Genomic DNA, 27,176 nt, shown 5'->3' with positions numbered 1-27,176 from the left:
GCCTCACCAAGGAGGAGGGAGGCCCCACCCGCCTGCCACAGCCCGCTGGTTGGTGGCCTGGGCCTCCCTCAGTGGGGCGATCATGGGGTGATGATGGGGCCCCGCAACCAATGGCATCACACCTGCCTTGGCTGGCCAGGCATCAGTGGGTGTCATAGTGTGGTCATCCGACAGTCATTCCACTGTTTGGCCATTCAGTTGATTTGCATATTATGCTTTTACTAGAGGCCCGGTGCACAAAATTCATGCATGAGGGGGTGTGTCCCTCAGCCCAGCCTGCACCCTCTCCAATCTGGGACCCCTCGAGGGATGTAAAAACTGCCCGTTTAGGCCCAATCCCAACACAGTCCAGGACTGCTGGCTTCCAACTACTCGCCTGCTTGCCTTCCTGATTGCCCCTAACCACTTCTGCCTGCCAGCCTGATCACGCCCTAACCACTCCCCTGACAGCTTGATTGATGCCTAACTGCTCCCCTGCCAGCCTGATTGCCCCTAACTTCCCTCCCCTGCAGGCCTGGTCACCCCTAACTGCCCTCCCCTGCAGGCCTGGTGACCCCTAACTGCCGTCCCCTGCAGGCCTGGTCCCCCCCAACTGCTCTCCCCTGCAGGCCTGGGTCTCCCCAACTGCCCTTCCTTGCAGGCCCGATCGCCCCCAACTTCCCTCCTCTGCCAGCCTTGTCACCCACAACTGCCCTCCCCTGCAGGCCTGGTTTCCCCCAACTGCCCTCCCCTGCTGGCCATCTTGTGGCAGCCATCTTTTTTAAAAAAAAATTTTTTTAAATATATTTTATTGATATTTCACAGAGAGGAAGGGAGAGGGATAGAGAGCTAGAAACATCGATGAGAAAGAAACATCGATCAGCTGCCTCCTGCACACCTCCCACTGAGGATGTGCCCGCAACCCAGGTACATGCCCTTGACCGGAATCGAACCCGGGACCCTTCAGTCCGCAGGCCAACGCTCTATCCACTGAGCCAAACTGGTTTCGGCATGTGGCAGCCATCTTATGTCCACATGGGGCAGCCATCTTTGACCACATGGGGGCAGCCATCTTATGTGTTGGAGTGATGGTCAATTTGCATATTACTCTTTTATTAGATAGGATTATTATAGATGGTACCCTTCTTTAAAAACCTGTAAATAATGGTGTTTGGCTGATTTTATTTTTCCCTTTCAAAAATAATCCAGAGGCACATATCAGTAGTTGACTAAACACCAAACAAGAGAATAAATTGTTGTGTTGAGGAGCAGTGATTTTGCCCTTTTTTAATTCCATGATGTAAGGATAGTCTTGCCTGAAATAAAAGTAAAATAGTTAACTTTTCAAAGTTATGTATAACTCTAAAATTCTTATTTTACCCTGTTTAACTTGACTTGTTCCATTGCTTATTGCTGCCTCATATTATGTGATTAAATATAACTATAGTGGTAGTAGCACCTCTATCTGCTACCCCAGCCAGTCATTATCTGATACTGGAAAATTTGTCAGTTAGCTCACTGGAGTAGCGTGGTGCTACTAATGCCAAAACCACAGTCTTTGGTTTTGTGATGTTACCTTCTTTCAGAGAACGACTTTCGTGGCCTTGGCACCTGCTCTAATCCTTGCCAGCCGTCTAATAAATGCATTCTGTGCTACGCAGGGAACTGCTTGTGTTTGCCCAGCCATAAATGGAAAACCCATTTAAGAATGTCACTTTGAAATGGTTGATCATACTTTTAGGATGACTGATTCATTCCAGTCATTTAAAATGTGCATATTGACTGCCTCCCATTGGCAAAGTGTTGTACTTCTAATAAAATGAGTGGTTGATTTAAAAAGCAAAAAGTGTCTAAAGCTTAGGCCCAGTTTATCATGTAGGTGCCTATGTGGCCAAGTCAATTTAATAAGAATGATAATGTATTCATCAACTAAGAAGAAAATTGAAATAACATGAATATTTCTCTCTCCATCCATGCTTATTAGTTTAGCTCCAAGCTCTTAGTCACAGATTATGACAAGTTTGATGTGGAAAGAAGACAGCCACTTACCAATAGAAAAGCTATTCGTGTATTTAGTCATCAAAATCTATCAATTTTACATTCTAACTGTTTGATATTTCCCTTTCTCTCTCTAATTTCTTAGTTTAGAAATGCAGTTTTGTTTAGCTGATCATTATGAGTCCCTCTCCAGTTTATGCCAATGCTTTTATTCCTCAGGTTTTTTATACTGCAAATGTGACCATTGATTTAAATATCCTTCAGTGACCACTGACTGGGTCAGGCACAGCATTAGAACTTTGGAGGGGATCAGTTGTTCTAGACCTGGGATGATTTTATTTCCCAGGACACATTTATAGTATCTAGAGACAGGTAAATTGTCACAACTTGAAGGTGGGTGGAATGCTATTGCATCTAGTGGTTTGGGGCTGAGGATGCTGCTAAACATCTTCCAATACAATACACAGGTCAGCCCCCAAAACAACGAGTCATCTGGTCCAAAGTGTCAGCAGTGCCTGGATTGAGAAACCCTTGGGGAGAGGTGGGGTGAAGTCAACCTAAAGAATAAGGCCAGGTTCCTGCTCTTCAGTCACACCCGTCTAATTCTGCCCTGATTAAAACCCTCAAAGTAATATACTCCCTGTTGCTTCCAGCTCATGTTATTTTGCCAATTTTTTTTCTCCAATTCCCCAGCATTCTCTTTGTCCTGGCTTCAACCCCAGGGGAGCATTGCTTTCCAAAAGGAAGGACACACTGTGCTCTTTTGTGTTTGTAAGAGTTTGTTCTCGCTATTTCCTTTGTCTGGAATACCCTCTTTTCCCCATCTACAGAAATTCCACTCATTCCTTAAGACCCACCCTAGAAGTCACTTCCTCCTGGAAGCAATCCTTAACTCATTCTAGAAAAGGCATTCTCTCCCTTCCTCTCCATAGTAGCCTATCCTTTTATTTTTGAACTAGAGGCCTGATGCACGAAATTCGTGCAAGAGTAGGCCTTCCTTCCCCTGGCTGTCCTCATTGGCTTCCCTCTGGCACCCAGGACCCGGGCTTCCCTTGCAGCCCTGGCTTTGTCTGGAAGGTCTTCTGGAAGGACTCCAGTCTAATTAGCATATTACGGTTTTATTATTATAGATGAGTTATTTTACATCAACATTATTATTAACAGGTATCACATGAACTTGGTTGCAAAGATTGAGACTTTAGCTCTAAGTACATAAGACAATGTCTGGCACAGAGTTTCTGTTCAAATATTTGATAAAAGAATAAAATAAGTACCTGAATAATTGTAGAAAGAAAATGATCGAAATGGCATGAAACTTTTAAAAATAAATGTGATCTGCTTTACCCTCAAGTGTTTAAAATTCTGGGTTTAGACATTAGGCATCTCTTGACATATAACAGACATCGATATGAAACTTGCATTCCATATACACACAGGAGAGTGCAAGATCATTTTTTTTTCCTACTAGTGATCCTTTTATGGTACTTGCAAATAAACACAGCTTGCAAGAAAGATGCAACATTATGGTTCCTACACCAATCATATTTTAAAATAACATTGCATAGTTTATAAGTAAGTTTAAATATTAAAGGTAGATTTGCTAGGATTCTGATTCCAGACAGATAGAATAAATATACATTTCTCATGTCTTTTCACAATGTATGACTAAAAACACTGGGTATTAGTTATAAAACAAACTTAAGAAGATTCAGAAAGAGAGAGGAAGGAAGGGAGAATGGCTGGAGGTTTTGAGACTTTGAGACAATGACATGATGGGAAGTTCCCTAGGTTTGCTGTTGCCTTTTATGCCCTAGACTTGGAGCTAAAGAATCCAGCAACCTCAAAACACCAACAAACACAAACACAAAAGGTGCCAAAAAAAAGTCTGTCTTTTGGGGATGGTCCAAGAAAGGGTTTGCCAGCTTCACAAATAAAACACTTTAAGACAGCAACTGCTCTACTTAAGCCAACTTTTACTTGGTAAAAGATCCTATTAAGAGGATCAGTAATTGAAGAGGAGGGAAATATTGATGAACCTCAACAACTTGGATGACTCTCCAGAAAAGTATAGTGAGTGAAAAAAGCCAATTACAAAGGTTATGTCACATATTATTCTATTTATGTAACATTTTTGAAAGGACAAAAGTGATAGAAACAGATAATAGATTCGTTGTTGCTAGGAGTTAAGGAAGGAGTGGAGACCAGAGGGAATTGAGTGTCGCTATAAAAGAGCCACATGAGGGATCTTTATGGGGATGAAGTTTCTGTCTCTTGACTATTTCAATGTCAATATTCTGATTGTGATATTGTGCTACAGTTTTGCAAGATTACCATTGGATAAAACTGGGTAAGGGTTCATTTCCAGGTGTTATTTTATTGTTTTAGTATTTCCTTGTGCTAGCTACTTTTGATTAGATGTGAGTCAACAATGATCTCAAAATAAAAAGGTTAATTTAATTTTAAAAATTATGCTGCCTTAGTAGTTCTTTAGATAATATAATATAGTTTATTTAACTTTTTATATGGGCCATGATACAGTTTATACTCATAGTAGATATTTTCTCTTCTAATAAGATGTTAGTGCTTCTTTCCAAAGAGGAACCCTTTTTTTTTTTTTTTTTTTTTTTTTGCTGAGAAGAGATCTGCTTGCATGACTGGTGCTTACAGAAGATGTCACAACATATGTTCTATGCTTTTATGGCACATACATTTTGTTGTAGTTATTGTAAACTATTTAGTGAGAATATTTAGGAAATATGAATAATTACTTTGTGACATCGTTCTAAAAAGGCATCCTCACACTATCCTACTCTCAGTTCACCTATCATGCAGTTGACCCTTGAACAAGTAGGAGTGGTTTCTTTTGAGCAGTAAAAAAATAAAATAAAATAACTGCAGTTGAAAACAAATTGTCATAAAAATCCAAAGAAAATTAATTCATTGCTGAGAAGCCTATAGATTAAAAGCAATTGAAGCCTGATACCCTATCATCAGACCCAACATTAATATCACACTATTAAAGGTGATATTGTGCAAGCTGTTTAGATCCCTTGGTAGATTCAAGGCTAAGAAAATGGGTTAATATTGAATGGGTTCTAGATCATTCCTTCCTCCCAGGATATGGTCTTCTGATGGGGAAGTGAAATTACCAAGTAATCATGTTCTATTAATGATGTGGTCACCCATGTAATTAAAGACCTTGACAATTGTGAAATTGTGTGCAGCTTTGAAGACTTTAGATTAAGAGGGTACAAGCCATTAAATGTTGCCATGGTATTTTTTTCTCCTTATTTTGCATTTCTCTCTGAAGGATCACTTTTGATATGGGTTCCACAGACTCTGATGGAAGATTGCTCAGGATTAAACCCTAGCTCTGTGCCTTACTGGCCATGTGATCTTGCGTGTGTTACTGAATCTCTCTGTGCCTCAGTTTCTTAATTTCTAAAATGAAGGATGAATTGAGTCAATAAATGTATACCTTATAATACAGCCTGGTACATAAGAGATTCTACTTATAGGTTAGCTACTATTATTATCTCAGCATAAAGAATGCTGTCAAAATTATATTTTTGAAGAATTATATCTTTTTAGTGATTACAAATGGTATCAGTTTGGAATTTTACCAGAGACAATAGTTTATCATCTTTGACCATTCAGGATTATGCTAGAATTGATTGGTTGGTTTTTTGTCCAATACCTACCATGCACTACTAGTAGGGATGCAATATTAAATGATTCTTGCCTTTAATTACTCTAGGTAGGAGCATGCAGATTTTCATAGCAGTAGGGAGCACATATTACATTTATTTTTTAGATACCAAAATTAGACATTCAAAGCCAATATTTGTTACCCTTGTTTAAAAACCATCAGTGGCTTTCTATTATCAAGATAAAATCCTTGGCATGGAAATCAAAGGCTCTCCCAGGCTGGCCCTGTCCTCATCACTCCTCTTTCCCCACATCCTTGTTTCTAACAGTGTCCCAGTGCATTTCCAGTGCTCTATTCATCCTCTGTTCACTCTGACCTTAATGCAATTCCGGGTTTCCCCTTTAGACAAACTCTTCTTCTCCCAGTTCTGGCTTACACTTATCTTCTATGAGATTCCTGCTTAACTTACTAGTAAATCAAGCAGATGAGCGCTTACCTCTTTTTCCTTCTCTTCCCTTCCCTTCTTTTCTCTCCTCCTCTATGGAAACCACTATGGAAATCCCTCAGCTCTACTAACATCTCCTTCATTGTATTGACTTATTTTTTAGTCTAACTGACTTTTTATTTCAAAATTTATAAGTACAGAATAGTACAAACAAGAGGATAATTATGTATCTTTTTCTTCCCTCCCCCCTCTCTATTTCTTCTCTCCCATTCTGAGAGCTCCTCAAGGCCATGAATAATTTCTTACTTATCTTTGTGTCCACAGTTCCTGGCACAGTTATTGGCACTCAGTAAAGTGAGAAGAACTCAGTAAACATTTTATGAATAATTGTAATCATGGGACATGGAATTGGTTTGACATGTTCTTGGGATACAGTAATGCCACTAGCATCATTGGAACATATAATACCTTGATATAATAGGAACATACTTTTAAAAGACAGAGTGAAAGCAAATTCGGAAGTATCTAGAAAGCAGGTAAAAAAGTGTGGTGGGCTAAGTGATTATTGAAGTAATCTTAGCACAAGATGCTGAACCTGACTCAGACATTTGCCATTTTGAAGGAAAAGTACACAGAACATTGTGACTTATAGGTTGTGGGGAATGGAGAAAAGTAGAAAGGATAAAAATCCATTAAGAAATTTGAACCTGAAAATGGGAAAACTGATAGAGAGGTTGGAAAAGGAAAAGAGTTTAGTTTGAGGGAAGAATTTAACTTGAAATCTGTGGGGCAATCAAGTTGGAATGCCAATAGGCAATTAGTAGAGTGTGACTGGTGAGAACTCTCCTGACATCCACCCTTTTTTAGTGATGATCCTCAGAGCCATTGATCTGTAAGCTTAGGCCTCTCTGGACACCAACTTTGAGAATTTAGAAAGAATTTTTTTTTGCAAATTATATGGATCCACCCAGCTGGTGTGGCTCAGTGGTTGAGCACCAACCTATGAACTAGAAGGTCATGGTTCTATTTCCGGTCAGGACACATGCCTGGGTTGCGGGCTCAATCCCCAGTGTGAGGCATTCAGGATGTAGCTGATTGATGATTCTCTCTCATCGATGATGTTTCTATCTCTCTCTCTCTCCCTTTCCCTTCCACTCTATGAAATCCATAACAGTATCTTTAAAAAAATTATATGGATCCATCTCACCCCTGGATCTCTGAAGTATTCTAATTTGCCTTTACTTGTCCCATGATCCCATAGGCCCAGCACCTATACTTTTGCCATATCCCTTCCTTACCACTGTGACAGATTTTTTTTTTCTGCTATAAAACATATTACTTCCTTTAGCTTATCATTCAGTTAACCACAGGGCCTCAGCCTATTTTTTTTCTGGGAAGATTACATCATTTCTTCAAATTCCAGGTACTCATTGCTTTCTGCACCCACTAGTCAACCTATTAACTTAAGTTTTTGCTATTATTTTCCCATCACCTAAGAAGTCCTCTTCTGCTGTCCCCCATTGTAGAAACCTTCTCTCTTCTATAAGAAATTATATAACTGTAACCTATTTATGAAACTTTTCATGATTTCTAAATTTCATGTGATTTTTTTTCCTACTTTAATTATCCAAACTTGTTTTATCTTTCTTCTGGCACTAAGCCTATTATTTTATGTTCTGAGTGGTTTATTTAATTTAAAAGAAATCCTTTCCCCGACATCTTTCCCTGACACACACAGGCACACACACACACTATTTTTATAATTTCCTTAATGAAGTTAGATGATATATTACTTACCAAATTTGTTATTTGTACCTCTTCAATAAATATTTATTGAGTAGAATTCATATGGCAATTGACACCTTGAAAATGGTGAACTGTTAAGGTATGGGAATTCTTTATAGAAGATAAGCAGACTAAGCACAGACCTTGGAGAATTCTCCATTTTGAGGGGGAAGAGAACAGGGAACAGAGATGAGGAAACCCAAAGAGATGGTGACTTGCTTAGGTCATTCAGGAGGTTGTGGGAGGGCCTCCCAAAAACCCAGATCAACTATGACTTAGCTAGTGAACAACTTGGTTTCATGTAAATCAGCTATTGTCAATCATTTACAGAGTGAGACATTTCTGCTCCTGTTTTATGGCTGCACTGGCAAGTGGGTGCCAGAGAAAAAGGGAATTCCCTGGGTAGCTAGACTCCACCCTCAGACCTCTTTACTAGTACTTCTTCCTGAAGATTAATTATGTTGCAGGGTTCTTAACAAAGGACCGTTGATTCAGATCCCGAAGCACTAGTGTATTAATGCTGTGGCACATGCGCTGCATTCTAGTTTTCTGAAAGCTGGTTCCTATTTCTGGCAGCAACCCTTCAGTCCTGGAACCTTAGCTTCTGCCAAAATAAACTATTATCTCAGGTCTCTATTTTTCCTGAAGCACCATGGCATTTTTATGGATTGTGGAGACAGTTTTATGTAAGCCTTTAATGGTAACAATAAAGGACCCAGATCCCCTTCTCTGGCATGTTACCCTTTCCTCTATGTCCCAGCAGTGTCATAGAGCTTCCAAAAGGAGCACCATCGTAACCCTTCCAAATGAAATCTGTCATTTACTTATTGTGTGATGTGATCTTCACTTCCTTTTTTTTAAAACTTATGCACAACAGATTAAATTATTTTTTATCTGTAGTTGGTTGCATATTTAAAGGGGAAAAAAAAAGCAGTTCCCCATATCATGACTATATGATTCAAAATTGTCCTGTTATTCAATTAAACAATGCTACTAATGTTTTAAAATAGCTGTGCTTAATATGTGAGCAATTTATTTATATAGCTAATGATGATAATTCAGAGAAGCAAATAGTACATTAAATTCTAAAGACTTTTAAACATAGAAGAGACAAACTTTGCCTATTCTTAATTTTTTTCAATATGTATCAATTTAATTAACAAACACATGTCATGGGATGAATTTGTGTGCTATGAGACTATCTCTAGCATGATAGGGTCACCATGTAATGGTATTATGAAGGCCAAATTTTTCAACTTCAGTGAATGGATAAGAAAATTCTTTGAGATTATTATGTTTCCATTATTTGAGTTTGTAAATTGAGTTTAAAAATAAAGGAGCGTTCTGAAGTCATATCTTTGTAAGAAGATGAGCTAGTGCACACATGGTAATTTTAGAATAAGTGAGTGCTTTTCTAATGTAATTAAATTTTAAAAGTCCTGTTGTTTCACTAAATGGTTATCCTTTTAAATGAGAAATTATATTACAATAATTTTAGGAAAATTTCAATAATACACTTTTTGTGGTTTGTTATTGTTGGCTATTACAAACAATTGTAAAATGTCAGTCACTAGTTAGTAGATTTGCCACTAGTATACAATTACTGTTCACAACAGCTTTAGCTTCATGTTCCATAAAATCGAGCTTCCTGTCTTTATTTACATTTTAGAACCTAGATTATGATCCCTGAGATTTCTCTATTTAATACATACAAATTGTTTAGAAAAGGAAATAGCATAATATGAGAAGACAAAGAAATTGAACAATAAAAGTAGACTTTTTGTATAATAAGCAGCGTCTTAATACTTGATGAACTTAGCTACAGAATTTACTAAATTTACAGAATTTACTCATATCTTTGAGCCATATGTCTGGAAATGTCTTACCATTTTAATGTAGAAAGCACAGAGAACACAATGATATACCATTACGGTGGGTTATTGGTAAAAATGAGCAATGATGATATTCTTACAACAAGCATTTTATATATATATTTTTTAAGTAACATAGGTTTGTGGGAATTGCATGATAAATTTTTTTCTTAACAGAAACCTCAGTTAATATTTTAGAACATAATCATTTTCAGGAAAGAACTTACTTAAGCTAATAAAATTTTCTTCCTAAGGAATTATTAAAATACCTAACTTAAGGAATTTTTCTAATATTTGAATCTTATTTATTAACATTAGATAAGGTATAAGCTTTAGCTATGGTTTGTTTTACATAATAAATTTATTTGTTATATTAGTTTCTTGATGTGTATGCCCATCTATGTAAACACATAGAATTAGTGAATAACATTGCATATAAATTGCATTTAATGTGGCAAATGTATTTTGACGTATGCATAAAACATTTAATATAGTATGTTGAGTATAATGAGCTATCAATAAAGAGAAAACACTTATTAAAAGCAATTATTATATTATAGAGAAGGGTTAACACAGACTCACTCAATCATCACTCTTTCATACTCTGAGTATTCATTTTATGTCAGTGTCATTTGGTTAAGTGAAAAATGCTAGAGCTCTTCTCAATTTTTTTATTAAATATAAACATGAATTAGAGAGCCTTCTCTTTTCATTATGAAAACTTTCTTTTAATAAGGCATTGCCTTATAGCTAAGAGCATTACAGAGCTCTGTTTGTAATATAATAAATATAATCACAAATACAGTATTTCCAGTAGCCAGATCTTTAATATCATAGATTTTGCCAAGTTTGACATACTTTATAAAATTCAAGTTCAAAATGTTTCTATGTCATAAAGCTAGCCTTTTCTGTAGTTGGGAAATGTATATTTCCAGAATAGAAAGAGGTGAATGTATAGGTGGTATGGTAGAGAGATGATAATAGAAGGCCTATGTCACCTTATCTGAGGTTTGGGGAGAAAGAAGTACAATTATGTTGTGAAAATATATATTCAAAATGCTATAGGAACTTTGTCTCAGGTAAAGCCCTGTATTTATTTATGGGGACGTTTATAAAGGATTTTCATATATATTATCTCATTTGTCTATTTAAGAAATTGATGACACTATGACACTGGCAGTAAACTGACTATAGAGGGTTGACAATCCTATGTAATAAAAGCATAATATGCAAATCAACCGAACAGCTGAACGACCATCCAGGACGGTGCTATGACACCCACTGGCGCCAGGCCAGCCAAGGTGGGTGCAATGCGATTGGTTGGGGGCTGGGCCATCACCCCATGGTTGCCCCAAAGAGGGAGGCCCAGGCCACCAACCTGTGGGCTGTGGCAGGTGGTCAGGGCCTCCCTCTTTGAGGGAAGTCCGGGTCCCGGTGCCAGCAGCCAGAGGGAACCCAGGGTCCTGGGTGCCAGTGGGAAGCCGGTGCCAGCAGCCAGGGGAAGGGAGGCCTGCTCTTGCACAAATTTCGTGCATCGGTCTCTAGTTATTAGATAAATGAACAGGGATGAGCACTGAGGTTTTTATGCTCCATCTGTTGCCATTTTCATTTCCATAGCTATGGCCAGAAAACTTAGTGTTTTAGTGTAAATAAATGAACATTTATTGCATGGCTACTATCGTGGGTGGAGCTTAATCAGAAACACATTCTTTAAAATTTCCAATATTTCATAGTAAATGCCCATTCTGGAAGTGTCCCTTTGATGCTGTAATTAAACATAATCTTAAAAACAGGAAAATGTCTCCTTAATATTGCCACAAGTACATGAGCACAGCATGCACTTAAATGCATGGGACACAAAATTCATGTGACACACAAAAAAATACTCATACATTCAGAATACAAAGTGTATGCTTCTGTACTAGTTTTTCTTCTGTTTAGAATTTGTAAGCTCTTTCAAGAAACCAGGTACTTTGTGTATTGTACTTACATTATCAAGTACTTAAAATAGCATGATTATCAAGCAACTGTGTGTCCAGCTGGCTTGGCACAGAGATTGAGCATCGACCTATGAACCAGGAGGTCACGGTTTGATTCCCAGTCAGGGCATATTGCTCAGGTTGCGAGCTCAATCCCTGATATGGGGCATGCAGGAGGCAGTCAATCAATGATTCTCTCTCATCATTGATGTTTTTATTTCTCTCTACCACTCCCTTCCTCTCTGAAATCAATAAAAATATATATTTTAAAACAAACAAACAAAAAAGACTGAGAAATGTCTTTTTTTTTTCATTGACAATGCTAATAATTTAGGTATTCTATTGTCCTTTTTCCTTAACTTCTTTAAGTAATTTGCATGTAGAAATTCAGGAGAATATAATTCCAATATCCATCTTAAAAGAAAAATATTATTGCGGTTGTGGAAAATTTGGACTTTCTTTTCACTGGTATGAGACCATTTCTATGTATATGTTTAATTTTCTTCTTTCTTTTTTTTTGTTTTTTTGGGGTTTTTTTTTTTGTTGTTGTTGTTGTTAATCCTCACCCGAGGATATTTTTCCATTGATTTTTAGGGAGAGGGGAAGAGAGAAGGAAAGACAGAGAGAAACATCCATGTGAGAGAATACATCCATTGGTTGCCTCCTGCATGAGCCCTGACCAGGGCCCAGGCTGGGGAGGAGCCTTCAACCAAGGTATGTGCCCTTGATCACAATGGAACCCAGGACTCTAGTCCACAGGCTGATGCTCTATCCACTGAGCCAAACCTCTATGGCTGTTTAGTTTTTGATATTTGGATATTGAAAGGTGGTCCTTTTCTTCTTGACATCTTTATTCTGTGTTTTAGGCTTGATACAGCTATTTCATTTAAATAACAAAACACTGAGATGAGGCAAATCTTTGCTGGATACCCTGATAATCTATGATTAGCAATGGAAGTTTAAAACGCCTTTTTACTTATTTCTAGCAACTCCTCACCTTTTCTTTGTACGCAGGGGCATGAACATAGTCTCTTTACTCATCTTGGTGAATTGATTGTTAAATCAAGCAAGCAAGAAGGGTTATTCAAGAATCGTAGAAAAATGGTGTCATTCTAGAGTTGAACTTTAGAATACTGCTTTAAATAATCACTAAAGTTATTTTCAAATTGTTTAATCATACTCTCTTAACCTAATCCTTCCTTTTCTGGAGGAAATCACCGTAGAAATGGTTATCCATGATGGTATGAAAGCTTCTGAATAACAGAATTTGCATTGTGAAAAAGTAGGGTGTTGCAGTGGTGTGCTGGGACCAGTGTGTAGACTGAGGGAGCCAATTGTAAGTTTGAGAGTAGTTGACAATATCTTAACTTAGTGACTTGAAATTCACGGTGGTAAGAAGATTCCATCATAGAAAGTGGCAAATTATACAAACCAGATCATTTCTCCCCTCCTACCAGTTCATAACTGGGTATAATTCATTCTAAAATATTCATAAAGAAAAAAATATTGCATACATGATTGAAAATTTTGAAGTCTAGAAGTGCTGACTAAATACCTATGTGAAAATGATGAAATAAAATATTTTAAATGTTTAGAATATAAAGAATTAAGTACTCACACACATACAAACATACACTTCTTATTTTGGCATTGCACTTAATTATAACCAGGAAAAAAAGTATGCTTTAATTTTACTCCACTTTTTAGTAGCAAAGCTATAAAAGAAAATATGAAAGAAATAAAATCATACAGACTTGTAAAGCCCATATATTTTTTAAAAGGAAACATAATTAAACCTTGTTGATTGGCCAAAAAAAATTATGAGCACAGCTGGATCTTTTTAAATATGTATTGGTAGAAAGAACTAGAAAATATAATCACCTCCTTTCTAAAATCAATTTTATTTTTTTTTAAAGTCAAGATGTATTTCACTAAATACTAGGTGTGAAGTGACAGTTAATGATTCAAATAAAATTAAAATGCTAGTAAATTTAGTAAAAAATTCAGTTAATTAAATCTTATTCATGATATATTTTAAGTTTAATATTATTATTAGTAATAGGTGTTATTATTGAATTGGTACTACATTTCAGATATATGCACTTTAAATTCCTGAACTTTCCTCTTTACAACAATCATGTGTGAATTCTATAAATGGGGAATCTGAATTTCAAAAGACCACACAGTAAGTAGCAACAATGCATTTCCAACAAAGGTTGTCTAGCTTCCAAGCTCCTGCTACTTTCCCTAAATCATTCTTCCTATCAAATTATGTAAAAGATATAAACAATATGTAAAGCTATAAAACACATACAACTTTAATTATAACCACAATTTGGTTAATCAATTCAAATTTTAAAAAAATATATGCTATTGTTAGGATTTTCCACATTGATTGAAAACTATTGCAAGATAAGCAGAGGAAATGCCTTGTGTGTGTGTTGGAAACTTACATTTTGGGAGTAAATTGTGTTCTTTTGTACAACACAGGTGTTAACCCATAGGTGTTATGTACAACAAAAATTTTTGATATTTAAGCCCCTTTCCCTCCACAGTATAGTGGAACACTGAATGCTGTTTAATATCTGTGCCTCATGAGCTTTTGAAGCTGTGCTGTATGATGTAAAAAATATTAAATTGTGAGTTTTGATGGAATGCCTTAATTCGATATAAAATTATAACCCATGAATTGTGTGCAAGACCTAGATGAAAGCTTAACTTTCTCATCAACTCAACGCTATACATTCATATGCTATCTTGGTAGAGATTAGAAATAGGTGTAGAAGACATTTCTAATATATATGTATATATATTTCTAATATAATAATGTAAACTAATGTAAAAGTAATTATTGTATTTTTATTTTCAATTATATTTTTTATTCAATGAAAATTATTTTCTTCATGTAATTCCTTTAATGTTACATTCAAATTAGCCTTAAAATATTACAAATGCATAGATAATAATTGTATTTAAGTTCTTATGATTCTATACCAAATGTGTAATTGCACTTATGACCTTCAAAAAAGTGTTTTAGAAACTTTTTATATAATAGGCAATTCTTAAGGCTTTATACAGAATGTTTTATACCATACAGTATGTGGGATTAAAGGAAGGATTCATGGGTAGATAGTTAGGGTCTGTTTCATGCAAATATACATATCTTTCTATAATTGACCCCCCCCCCAGTGAAATGGAGTAATAGTAATATTTTTCAGGCTTTTCCCATAAAGTGCTCAAACAAAAACACAGGTTATGCATCCTCCAAAATCAAAAATTTTTAACTTTATTTTTATTGTTGACACTATTACAGATATCCCCCATTTTCCACCCCTTTGCCCACCCCCACCTAGCCCCCTCTGGCCATCACCACACTGTTGTCTGTGTCTATGGGTTATGCATATATGATCTTTGGCTAATCCCTTCACCTTCTTTTATCCAGTCTCCTCCTCCTCCCTTCTCTCAGCTGTCAGTCTGTTTCTTTGTTTCTATTTTGTTCATCAGTTTATTTTGTTCATTAGATTCAACATATAAGTGAGATCATATGCTATATCTCTTTCTCCGACTGGTTTATTTCCCTTAGCATAATAATCTCCAGGTCCATCCATGTTGTTGCAAAAGGTAGATTCCTTTCTTTTTTATGGTCATCTAGTATTCCATTGTGTAAATGTACCACAGCTTTTTTATCTACTCATTTATAGATGGGCACTTGGGCTGTTTCCAGATCTTGGCTATAATGCTTCAATGGACATAGGGTTGGATATTTTCTTTCAAATTGGTATTTTGGGATTCTTAGGATATATTCCCAGAAGTGGGATTGATGGGTCAAAATGCAGTTCCATTTTTAATTTTTGGAGGAAACTTCACAATATTTTCCACAGTGGCTGTCCCAGTCTGCATTCTCACCAACAGTGTACTAGGGTTCCCTTTTCTTCACATCTTTGTCAGTACTTGTTGTTTGTTGATTTATTGATAGTAGCCATTCTGACAGGTGTGAGGTGATAGCTCACTGTGGTTTTAATTTGCATCTCCCTAATGATTAGTGATCTTGAGCATTTTTTCATATGTTTCTTAGCCTTCTGTATATCCTCTTTGGAGAAGTGGCTTTTTAGGTCCTTTGCCCTTTTAATTGAATTGTCTTCCTGGTGTTAAGTTGTATATGTTCTTTATATATTTTGGAAATTAACCCCTTTTCAGATGTTTTATTTGCAAATATGTTTTCCTATACAGCGGAGAACTTACAGTTGATTATTGACTGCCTTTTTATTTTGTTAATGGTTTCTTTTGCTGTGCAGAAGCTATGTAGTTTGATGTAGTCTCATTTATTTTTTTCTTGTTTTATTTACCCAAGGAGATATATCAGCAAATATAAAACTAAAAGTGTTTTTCTTAAGATCAAGAACAAGACAGGGATGTCCACTTTCATCACTCTTAGTCAACAAAGTGCTAGAAGTCCTAGCCACAATAATCAGACAATAATAATAAGAAAAAAGGCATAAATTGAAAAAGAGGAAGTAAAACTATCACTATTCACAAATGACATGATATTGTACAAAGAAAACCCTAAAGACTCGACCAAAAAGCTACCAGATCTAATAAATGAATTCCGCAAAGTAGCAGGATACAAAATTAATATCCAAAACAATAAATATATAACCCACCACACTCTCAATATAAAGTATAGGATATAGATATTTGGCTCAAAGATGGATTATAGCATAAATTGTTATGTAAGTCACACTTTATTATCCTCACAGTTCAGCAAGATTGTCAGTTCCCAATACTCCTTTCTTCACAGACAGGCAAATCTTGGACTGCACTATCATTCATACTTTCCTGTGTCCAAGTGGAACTTTAGAATCTATCTCTTTGAGCTCAACTGCTTCCTTCATCTCTCAGAATGACATTTACAAACTAAATGGAGGCCTCATCTTTCCCTCTCTTATTCATAATCTTTTAGACCAAGGCAACCATTTTGGCTTTATTGGCCTTTGTCACCAACCACCTACACTTGCATATTCTTTACTGCATAGACCAGCAGTTCTTAACATTTTACTATCAAAAATTATTTTTAATTATTATTTTATCCCCCTACTAAGATCTCATATTTCAGATTTTCTCCAAATAAATTACATTGCAGTGTTTCCCAACTCAAAATTAGTAATAATAGTGATAAGGAGGAGGAGGATAGTATGCTATTTGGAGATCCATCAGAAACTTCTTTTTCATATTATTATGGTCAACATATTTTCATCAGACTTATTCTTTATTATTTTGAGAAATCACTAAATCACACAAGTTGATTTAATCACAGAGCACTGATTTTATTTTATTTTTATTTTTTTAGAAAGCAAATATTATATAGTCAATGTGAATAAAAATCTATTTGTGGCGAGTATCAAATAGTGTTCCATAAATATAAGTTCTAATTTTCTTAAACTTCTAATCAGGAAAATCTCTTTACAAAAACAATCACAAATTGACATTACTGTAGATAAGTCACCCTCTGTCTGTTTCCCTTCTTGCCAGTACAGCTGCAGTAGAGAAAAGTAGATCACAGAGCATTTAATGCTACCAGCAGCAGTCAAAAGGCAATTAATTTCTGCTTGATGCGTGGGCCAGAACCCCAAGTTGGTTGGGATTTTTCAGTTCTTTTTACTGTATTACTGTTATGTATTATTTATTATTTTAATAGTTTGTCTTTCATACTGTAAAATTAAAACAAAATCAACTTATAAATCTTTCAAGATGATTACTTCTAAGGTTAAAAAAATACCTAAATTAATTACTTTTTAAAGTCTTTTTGTGAAGCAAGTTATAAGCAGACAGTATTTCCAAAGAAACAAATAAGAACAAAGTATTTAAGACAGTGGGTTTATAATTGCTGTTTAGTAAATACTTCTGATCTGATTTTTTAATCCAGGTAAGAGTGTTAGTAAAAACATTTTGTATACTCTAACATCGAAGAAAATGTGACTCCTGTTTACCTAAATTTATAGATCTGGCCACCAGGATTCTTTAGAGAAAAAGAAACACTCACGGACGCACACTATCTGACTCCAGTTTATTGGTATGCCAGGTTTGGTTAAGTTTCATCAAATTTCCCAATAAAACTTTCAGAGGAAACAAAAATTCATACATTGATCCCACCGGGCCTTGTAAAGTGTCACCTCCACAGTTTCATTGGAAAATCATAATTAAAGCTTCAGCTTCATTTGTGGACTAGCCAGAAATAACACGCAGATCTTTTTAGAGATTCATGAATTTTGAATGTAAAATAGTCTTCTAGTGACTGTGTAAATTTTAAACTCCTCAGTTTTAGGTTGAGTTCTGTTTTCAGAACAAAATTTCCTCCACTTAAAGAAGAAATACTTTCTAACTCCTAATTTTGTCAAATCCATCATTTTCTTGTTGCCGTTTCAGGATATTTTATTATATTTCTGTATGTATTACTTTTAAAGCATACCACAAGAAATTATCAAACCACTTAAAACATTCAAGTAAAAAAATCTGAAACAGTGTGTGCCCCCAGTTGTACATATTTATAGTTTAAGATTCTTTTTTATTAAATTTATTGGGGTGACATTGGTTAATAAAATAATATACGTTTCAAGTGTATAATTGTGTAATACATCATCTGTATATTGTGTTGTGTGCCTACTACCCAAAACCAAATCTTCATCCATCACCATATGTTTGCCCCCTTCTACCCTTTATGACCCCCACCCCGCCCCTTCCCTCTGGTAACCACCATACTTGTGTCTATGTATATGAGTTTTTGTTTATCATATTTGTCATTTTCAATTACTGAGGTCCTTAGACCACTATCCTCCCCAAGTAATGACTAGAACTTACAGTTGATTATTTTTTTTTTTTAATATTTATTCTATTGATTTTTTACAGAGAGGAAGGGAGAGGGATAGAGAGTTAGAAACATCGATGAGAGAGAAACATCGATCAGCTGCCTCCTGCATACCCCCCACCGGGGATATGCCCGCAACCAAGGTACATGCCCTTGACCGGAATCGAACCCGGGACCCTTCAGTCCGCAGGCCGACGCTCTATCCACTGAGCCAAACCGGTTTCGGCTACAGTTGATTATTGACTGCTCACAATATATAAGTACTGTACTAAATTGTTTACTCAATTTTACGCCCTTCACTTTAACTCTGTGTTAAAATGAGAAAAAGGTAGGTTAATGGTTAAATAAATAGGTGAGTGTCACAGATTATGCTCTTAACATCTGTGCATTTGACATCTTGTGTAAAAACGATTCTGTTTCAGTAGTTCAGCATTCATAGCAATATTTAGAATCACAATTAAGTGGGGATGTTTCTCAAATCTTTCTTTTTGTGAAAAGGACATGCAGTGGGTAAAGGTATTTGGGGAGTTTAGAAAATGTGTGTATGTCTGTTTCTATCACTGAATGACACTTGAGGCCTAGAAACATTGCCTGACAGTATGGGACCTATGATGAGCACTTTAGTCAGTCTGAGTCTCATTTTTTCTTACCCATAAACTAGAGGCCCAGTGCACGAAATTCGTGCAAGGCATTCGGCCCTCGAAGCTGCAGCAGCTTGCCTCGGCCCTCGCAGCCCTGGCTTCATCCAGAAGGTCGTTCGTTCGGTTGTCTGGCCTAATTAGCATATTACGCTTTTATTGTTATAGGTAGAGCAAGTAGAAATAAATGATCTGTAAGAATCTGTTCTGTAAGAACCTGCTCAAGTTATAAAACCCATACCTATGAAACAAATCATTATTTAATAAAATAATTCATTATAGCTCTTATGTGCATTGGTATATTGTAGAAACACAATTAGCACTGACAGAAACACTTCTTGAGCAATTTTAGTCTGCAGACAATCTAGTCATTGACTTGAAGGAGATAAGGCTTATCTGTAGTTATAAAGGTGGTTTATTTACACATGAGAAGTTCAAACTAACTTCTGAATCAAGTTGGTCATTCCTACAGAGTCGTGTAACTTGGAGTTATTGATGTCTTGTCTCAAATTATTATTTGTATTCATTGGTTCTCTACTGGGAATAACTTTGCCCCCAAAGGATATTGGTAATGTCTAGAGACATTTTTGAGTGTCATAGCTGGATTGGGGTTGCCAGATTAACCAATATAAATATAGATGCCAGTTAAATTAGAATTTCTGATGAAATTCAATATTTTAATATAAGTATGTCCCATGCAATATTTGTTATAAACTTATACTAAAACTAGTAGCCCTGCGCACAAATCCGTGTACCAGTAGCTTGCCAGTAGCTTGCTGCCCTCCTATAGCTCCCCCCGCCTCCCCTCCCACCCCCCCTCATAGCTTGCTGCCCTGCCCCCTCCTATAGCTCTCTGCTGCCCGCTTATAGCTTGTAGCTCACTGTCCCACCCTCCTGCTGATCCATGATCTGGTCATTACGCAGTCAGTCATTATGTTTCATGCCGTAATGACCATTTGCATATTACATCTTTATTATATAAGATAATTATACATTGTTTATCTAGATTTTGAATTGAACTGGGAATTTTGTATAGTATCTGGCAACACTAAAGTGGGCTAGGGAGTGGCTGGAGGCACTTAGAGAGTAGATGGCAGGAATGCTGTTAAACATCCTATAGTGTCCAATACAGCCTTCACCACCTATTTATCTTGAATAGTTCATATTTCACTGAACATAAATGTACAAGAATTATCCAGTCCAAAATGACAATATTGCTGAGAGTGAGAATCATGGCCCTTGTGCAATCTGTTCCTTCACTTGGTATAACATTTAATCTCTTGGGTTTTAAATTTTATAATAGTCACCCTGATTTGGTACTTTTCTATCTGGATTTTTAGAGTTATCATTACATATAAAAAATCGAGGTAATAGTACCAGTTCCCACTTTCCATTACTTATATATGAAAGATGTGTAAAATGTGCTTTGAAAAATTAATATCTATAATAATAAAAGTATAATATGCTAATTAGACTGGACAGCCGAATGACCTTCTGGATGTCATTCTGGATGAGCTGTGTCGGTGGGGGCCGAGGCAGAGGTGGTTAGGGGTGATCAGGCAGGCAGGCAGAGTGGTTAGGGGCAATCAGGCAGGCAGGCAGAGGCCATTAAGGGCGATTAGGCAGGCAGGCAGAATGGCTAGGGACGATCAGGCAGGCAGGCAAGCAGTTAGGAGCCAGCAGTCCCAGATTTCGAGAGGGTGCAGGCCAGTCTGAGGGACAACCCCCCACCCCGTGCATGAATTTCGTGCACTGGGCCTCTAGTAAAGTAATATTTTCATATTTTCTTAGGCTTTCTCTTTGTTTTGTTTTTTTCAAGCTGAAGATTGCTTAAATTCTTAGAACAAGGCCCCTTAGGGTTATAACTGCAATCATATTCCAGGACCAAAGAATGAAAATCAGGCATCCAGCATTAATTCAGAATTAGGTGCTTAGCATTGGGGATATGAAAATGAATAAGGCAAATTTCTTAATATTACATTACCTAGAGTCTAGAATCCAGAGAAGCAAAGCAGAGATGAAGATAAACGAGAAGCTCAATAATTTATGAGTTGCTGTGGTGACTTGCCAGAAAAGGCTCAGACCATGGCATAAATGCAAGCTGTCCTGGTACATGTCCAAGGGATTTACCAAGCTGCTGGCAGAATAGGTAATGCATTTTGGGGCACTTCACTGCAAACACTGAATGCTGTAGTCTGATGTAGCAAGAGGTCTCAGTCCTTTTTGCCCTGTTGACAGCTGTACATTAGAAACATCACAATTCTTCTGGCCACTGCCAACTCACCTATTATCCCTAATATCTGGGAAAAAAAGATTTTTTTTTTATCCTCATTCTCTCAGGGATGCACTATCATCATATAACTTCAAACCACTTGCTGACATAAGAACCAAATAGGAGATGAATGGAGGGGTGCATGTGGAGGTTTGCATTCTTTTCATGCCCTTGTCTGTTGATTCTGCACGTGTATTAAAATGTAAATGTGAACGCCAGTGCCAGTATTATCTCTATTCGCTTACTTTATTCTTTATTCCAATTACTGACTGAATGAGGACCGTAGTTGGTATCAAACACATATTCTAGCAGAGAAAGTAAAGGATCCGTGTATGGCAGAATGTGGTAAGCATTGTAAGAAAGGAACAGAGACCATTTGATGGGATCGCTGATGAGAGTGTGCTCTTTAAGCTAATAGGATCAGGAAGAATGTCAAAAACACTTCTCTAGAGTCTCTTAGTCCCCTTGGAGGTGCAAATGGTGATCCTTGTGAATTCTATTGCTTTCAGGCACAATCCAAGCATTTATGTGTACCTGTACCTTGCTTTGTTGGATGGACGGCCATGATATTTCTGTAGTTTATGTTTTCTCTCTGGGATATAATAAGAGGCAAAAAGTCACCGAAACCGGTTTGGCTCAGTGGATAGAGCGTCAGCCTGCGGACTGAAGGGTCCCGGGTTCGATTCCGGTCAAGGGCATGTACCTTGGTTGCAGGCACATCTCCAGGGGGAGGTGTGCAGGAGGCAGCTGATCGATGTTTCTCTCTCATCGATGTTTCTAGCTCTCTATCCCTCTCTCTTCCTCTCTGTAAAATATCAATAAAATATATTTAAAAAAAAAAAGAGGCAAAAAGTCAATTCTGGGTATCTGTAATCAGTTTCTAAGTTTAGAGTGTGTAACAAGATTGAAGAAGTTTACATTTACACAGAAAGTATGTACTAGGTGTTTTGTTTCGTTTTTGTGGTAGATACTTTCAACTTGGAATTGAGAACAAACTCTATGCTAAGTGTGACTCAAGTAAGTGGCATTGTATTCTCATTTTGTGTGTATTTGGATTCTTTAAATTTTTAACAAGCATAGTTTTTTTATTAAATATATTTGGAGTTTATTCCAGGAGTGCAGTGTAGTGCCAGGCAAGATCATTAACTCTGAGGAAATGCCTGCATATAGGTGTGGATGATTTTATAAAGTATCTCACGCCTCCATGTGCTTCCCCTTTATATCATTACTTCGTATGGCATAATTGTGTAGTAAGTTACCAACTGTAATGTTTTCTCTTACTAAATACTGATACAATCAAGTACACTAAATTTTGATTAATCTCACTTTAAGAATTAATTGTAAAAAAAATAATTCAAATGTTTTTGGGAAAAAGTTAAATTGATAAATTAAAATTTACTATTACCTAATAGTAACTATTCTATTACATACCCTTTGTTTAGCTATACACAGTTAATCTTTCAATATAGCCCACCATGTAGGCACTTCAGTGTCAGTAACGAAAATAAACAGGGTATCTTCTATAAATTATTTGTTCAAAACATGCAATTGGCTACACAAATATAATAAAAATGAATATATATTTTATTTCACTAAATTGGGATGTATCTGAGTTGTTTCATCCCTGAGAGCATATTGGACATTCCATGAATAATCAAGGTGGCAGTGAACAGGGAGGCTGGCTAGAGAAAGAGTATATTCACCAATTGACAGCCACTGGCCCAGTCTGTAGAATGATTTTTGCATGTTGACTACAACTACGATTATTACTCTTATTATTGCTAAATTATTACTAAAAAATGAGAATTTCTTTTTTTGTCTTTAAAATTGGAATTAGCATTATAAGAGAAACTATAATCATAGCTGTACTTTTTTCATATCAAAGGTATAAGAAATAGTGGATGCTTTTGGTTCTAATTTCTAGTCTAGATTTAGCATAGTGGTTTTCAATCCTGTTTCCCATACATATCTCAGTGTATATTAGATGCATTCACTAATGGTAGTAGCTCACTGCGGCTATGGTTCTCAAATCTGGAGAATGGATCAGTCTGAAAGGGTTTAAGAACCTCTTGGGAAAGTTGTTTACTCTGAAAAAGAAAAATCTGGGGAGGCAGAAATGCCTACATGTTAAGAAGCTGGGGTAGCAAGTTGGATAAATTTCCCCAAAGGAAGGCAATTTCCCCTTTTAAATGTGAAAATTACTAACATCAGTAAGATTATTCTATAAATTTCCTTTTCTCCATCCACAATCCCTATACCTATGTAAAAATAATCATTAGCTTCCTAGACCTACTATTTGTTCAGCTTTGTTCATAAGAACAGAATATCTATCATTTTGAATAGCTTACAAAACGTTAATACAAGAAGTTGTAAAGGACTAAAGAGACTGGCTTAGTATTCAGTCTTTCTTTGGGAATTTGAGAAAGTATTCATTTTTGGTCTAAGACATTCCTTTACATTTTGATATTTTACAGACATAGGTAAGTTATGACCTTCATTTAAACAAGTTAATAAGTTTACGCAGGGTAGCCAAAAATATACTCAATCATACCTTAATATGTCTCTTTTGCTCAAAAGCATTCTGTGCCACTAGTGAACAGAACAAGCCCTCACATTAGTTGTCTTCAATAAAACATTATCTTTTGGCTTCCTTTTGCACTAGGGGAAATAAAAAGTCACATGTGGAGAAGTTCTAAATGGTAGACAGAACTAATCCTTGGGGGGCAATTTTTATCCTCCACGGAAGTATTGCAGACTTCTTCCATTAGCATAGTCCCAGGGAGCAAAAGGTTAGGGAAGTACAGGGACTGCCAACTCTACCTGAATACATAAGTCAACATTCCCTCCGGGCAGTGAGTGCGCCCACGTGTGCATTAAAGTATCTGAGACGGGAAGCAACAATTGTAATATTTTACACTGGAATATATACTGTGCACATGACGACATTTTGTTTATGGTTGTAGGGAAAAAGGGAAGGCAGTTTCCAGATTTCCCCCTCAGCACCTACCATTTGGCATAGGATATGGGAGGTTGAAGAAAACGGAGGGAGTTTTGCCTCCGTTGAAACAGCTGGGAAACAGATGGAAGCTCATGTGCGATTTGCCAAAAGCCTCTTGCGAGGATTCCACCCATTTTCCACCCTAGAAAAGCTAGTTGGGAGATAGGAATAGAGGCCTCAGAATCAGCAAATGATGGGTTTTGAAAAATGTAAGAACAAAGCCAAAGAATTTTTTTGAATTTAATATTATAGGAAATGTAAGTGCAGAAATGCAATTCCGAGGAAGATGTTTTCAATAGGAAAGAAAAAAAGTGGGAGTAACACGGGTGAAAACCACAGCAGAATCACAATTACAAAGATACAAGTGTACATAGAATTAACATTGGTGCAGCCTCAGCTACCTTGACCTTCTCTCTCTTAAGTAATGAAGTTAAGCACACCTCCACCCTTTGTCACGTTAATTACTATATAATTATTCCATTTGTCATTATCCTAAATGTAAGGGTGCACCGTTTACATCATTTTAGCCAGTGGATTTCACTTCATGAGCTACTTTGGTTTGGATTTCAGGCGTTCAGTAAGTTGCTTTTGGATTTAAATGTTGAATTATAGCCAGACTTTTGTTTAAATTCAGTCACTGGATGTATAAACCTCCTGTGTATATTTCAAGTTACAGTGGGCATGTGTATAAATCCCCTACATGTGACTGTTCTTCTAAGCATTGGCCCAAGTGTTGTGTGTTTTTGTGTTTGTTTGTGTATGTGTGCGTTTGTGGTATTTTGAAGTACTTTTGAATGCCACAAAAGTTCAAGAAAATCAGCTTCAAAAATAAATACAAGTTAATAGGCTTTTCTCAATGTGAATTTGTTCATTCATGCTTATATAAGGGAATGTGTTAACCATGAATCATTCACATTGAACTGCTCATGAGAAAAAATGCTCTGGCTCTGGTGTCCGTTTTCAAAGTTGCTTTACTGAAGGGAAAAGAGCATTGTCCCCATGTAATGAATAATCAGCCACAGATTTCAGACCGAACATGGCTCCAAATTGGCAGAAATTGTTTTGATTCACGTGAGAACATGGATCCCTGTGAGAGGGACTCATCTGAGTATTCTGGGCTGTGACTGAGTTTGCAGTCTGCCAGAGGAGCCAGTGGAAAAGTTAAATTAAAAGAAAAAAAAAATCATTGGGAAGTTTTGCTCACACAATACCAGAATAGCTAAACGCTCCAGAAGACGTGGAGGTTGGCAAATCTGTAGCTGAAAGAAATGGGTGTTGGACTGTAGGTTTCCCTGAGGGCCTGGTAGGTTGGCGTTGGGAAGTCAGTAAGTAAACATGGCCTACGTGAGAGCTCACACATCATTTATTACGTAACTCACCTGGTCCCAGGGACTCACTATAAAGCGCAGTCGGCCTGTGTGTGACACACCACAAACCACTTCTCGCTCTGCCTACAGCCTTGCCTGCCCAGCCAAGGTGGGGAGCCCGTGACAAGCCCAGAAATGTGGTCAGTGAATTCTGAAGCATTTCTGACGGTGCCAGGACACCAGTCAGTGAAACATACTCTGTGATCCCTCAGAGGAAAAGTAATGGCCAGTGTGCCAGAATTTTGATGCAAACCTATTGCTGCTGCTGCTACTAGACCTAGAAAACTTCACATCTGGCAAGCTTAGGTTCTGGTAAGAGTCAAAACAAAATTATTTACATTAGAGGGCCTTGTCTAGTAGACATTCATTATGCAGAGCTCTCCTGACTTCACTTACACTTCCCCAGCCAGACAGAAAGAAAAGAAAAACATGGGAAAAAATCTGCCCCCCCCCCCCCCCGCTGTGTATTTAAGCATCATTAGATGAAGAAACAAATGTTGCCTGACAAGATCCTTCATAAAGCCTCACTATTTATTACATTTGTCAATTAAAAATAGGTGAAAATGTCACTCTCTGTAACCTTTAATTAACCATCATTTGGCTCATAGAAGAGTTCATTGTACTCCCACCTGATAAAGCCATCACTCTTTGCATGTCCATGCTCAAAAATAACTCAAAACCGAAATAATTTTCAAGAAAGCAAAAACATGCCTTTATTTTGATTATATTGATATCTTCCCGAGGATAAATTTAACATGAATTCCTAGAGCTGGTATGATTACCTATTAATTGGTTTATGTGGAATTCATTTCCATTACATACACACGTTCTCTTCTTCAGTATATTAAGAATGTCTTCTAATTTACATCTCAGGCATATGTGGATAAATGAAACACTTTATGTAAATTATGTCTTAAATACTTAGGAATAAAGATGGAATGATAAGCTCTAAATTATTAATTCTACATGGCATTTCACGATTTGGGGTTTGGATAGCTGATGTTAGGTGTTGTGCATCTTATGTCTATTGCATATATCATGAAAAAAATTTAGACTCTGCTTATATTTTGAGTTACATGAACACAATTTAATCATAGATTCCATGTTGGACTAAGTATTCTACAATAATAAAAGAAGAGCATTACTGTTGCCTTCAAGGAGACTGAACTTAAACTGAAATTAAAAGGCTAATGAATACACACACATACATAGGCTTAGCCTGATTTTGCACCGACTTTTATGATTCAGTTGCTAAACATTTGAATTGCTCCAATATACATATACCAACTCACCACTGTTTTTTAGTATTACTCTGTTTAGCCATACTTAGAAC

General features: G+C 36.7%; 1 protein-coding gene across 1 annotated transcript in view; it reads left to right on the top strand.

Annotated features, from left to right (window-relative positions):
* The window catches only part of MEOX2 (mesenchyme homeobox 2), a 63,501-nt gene that overhangs the window by 20,101 nt on the left and 16,224 nt on the right, over positions 1-27,176 (top strand). The gene's annotated exons all lie outside the window — the stretch shown is intronic.

Source organism: Plecotus auritus (genome assembly GCF_963455305.1).
Source record: "Plecotus auritus genome assembly, chromosome: 4".
Classification (NCBI taxonomy): Eukaryota; Metazoa; Chordata; class Mammalia; order Chiroptera; family Vespertilionidae; genus Plecotus; species Plecotus auritus.
This window is presented reverse-complemented; position numbering and strand designations above follow the sequence as displayed.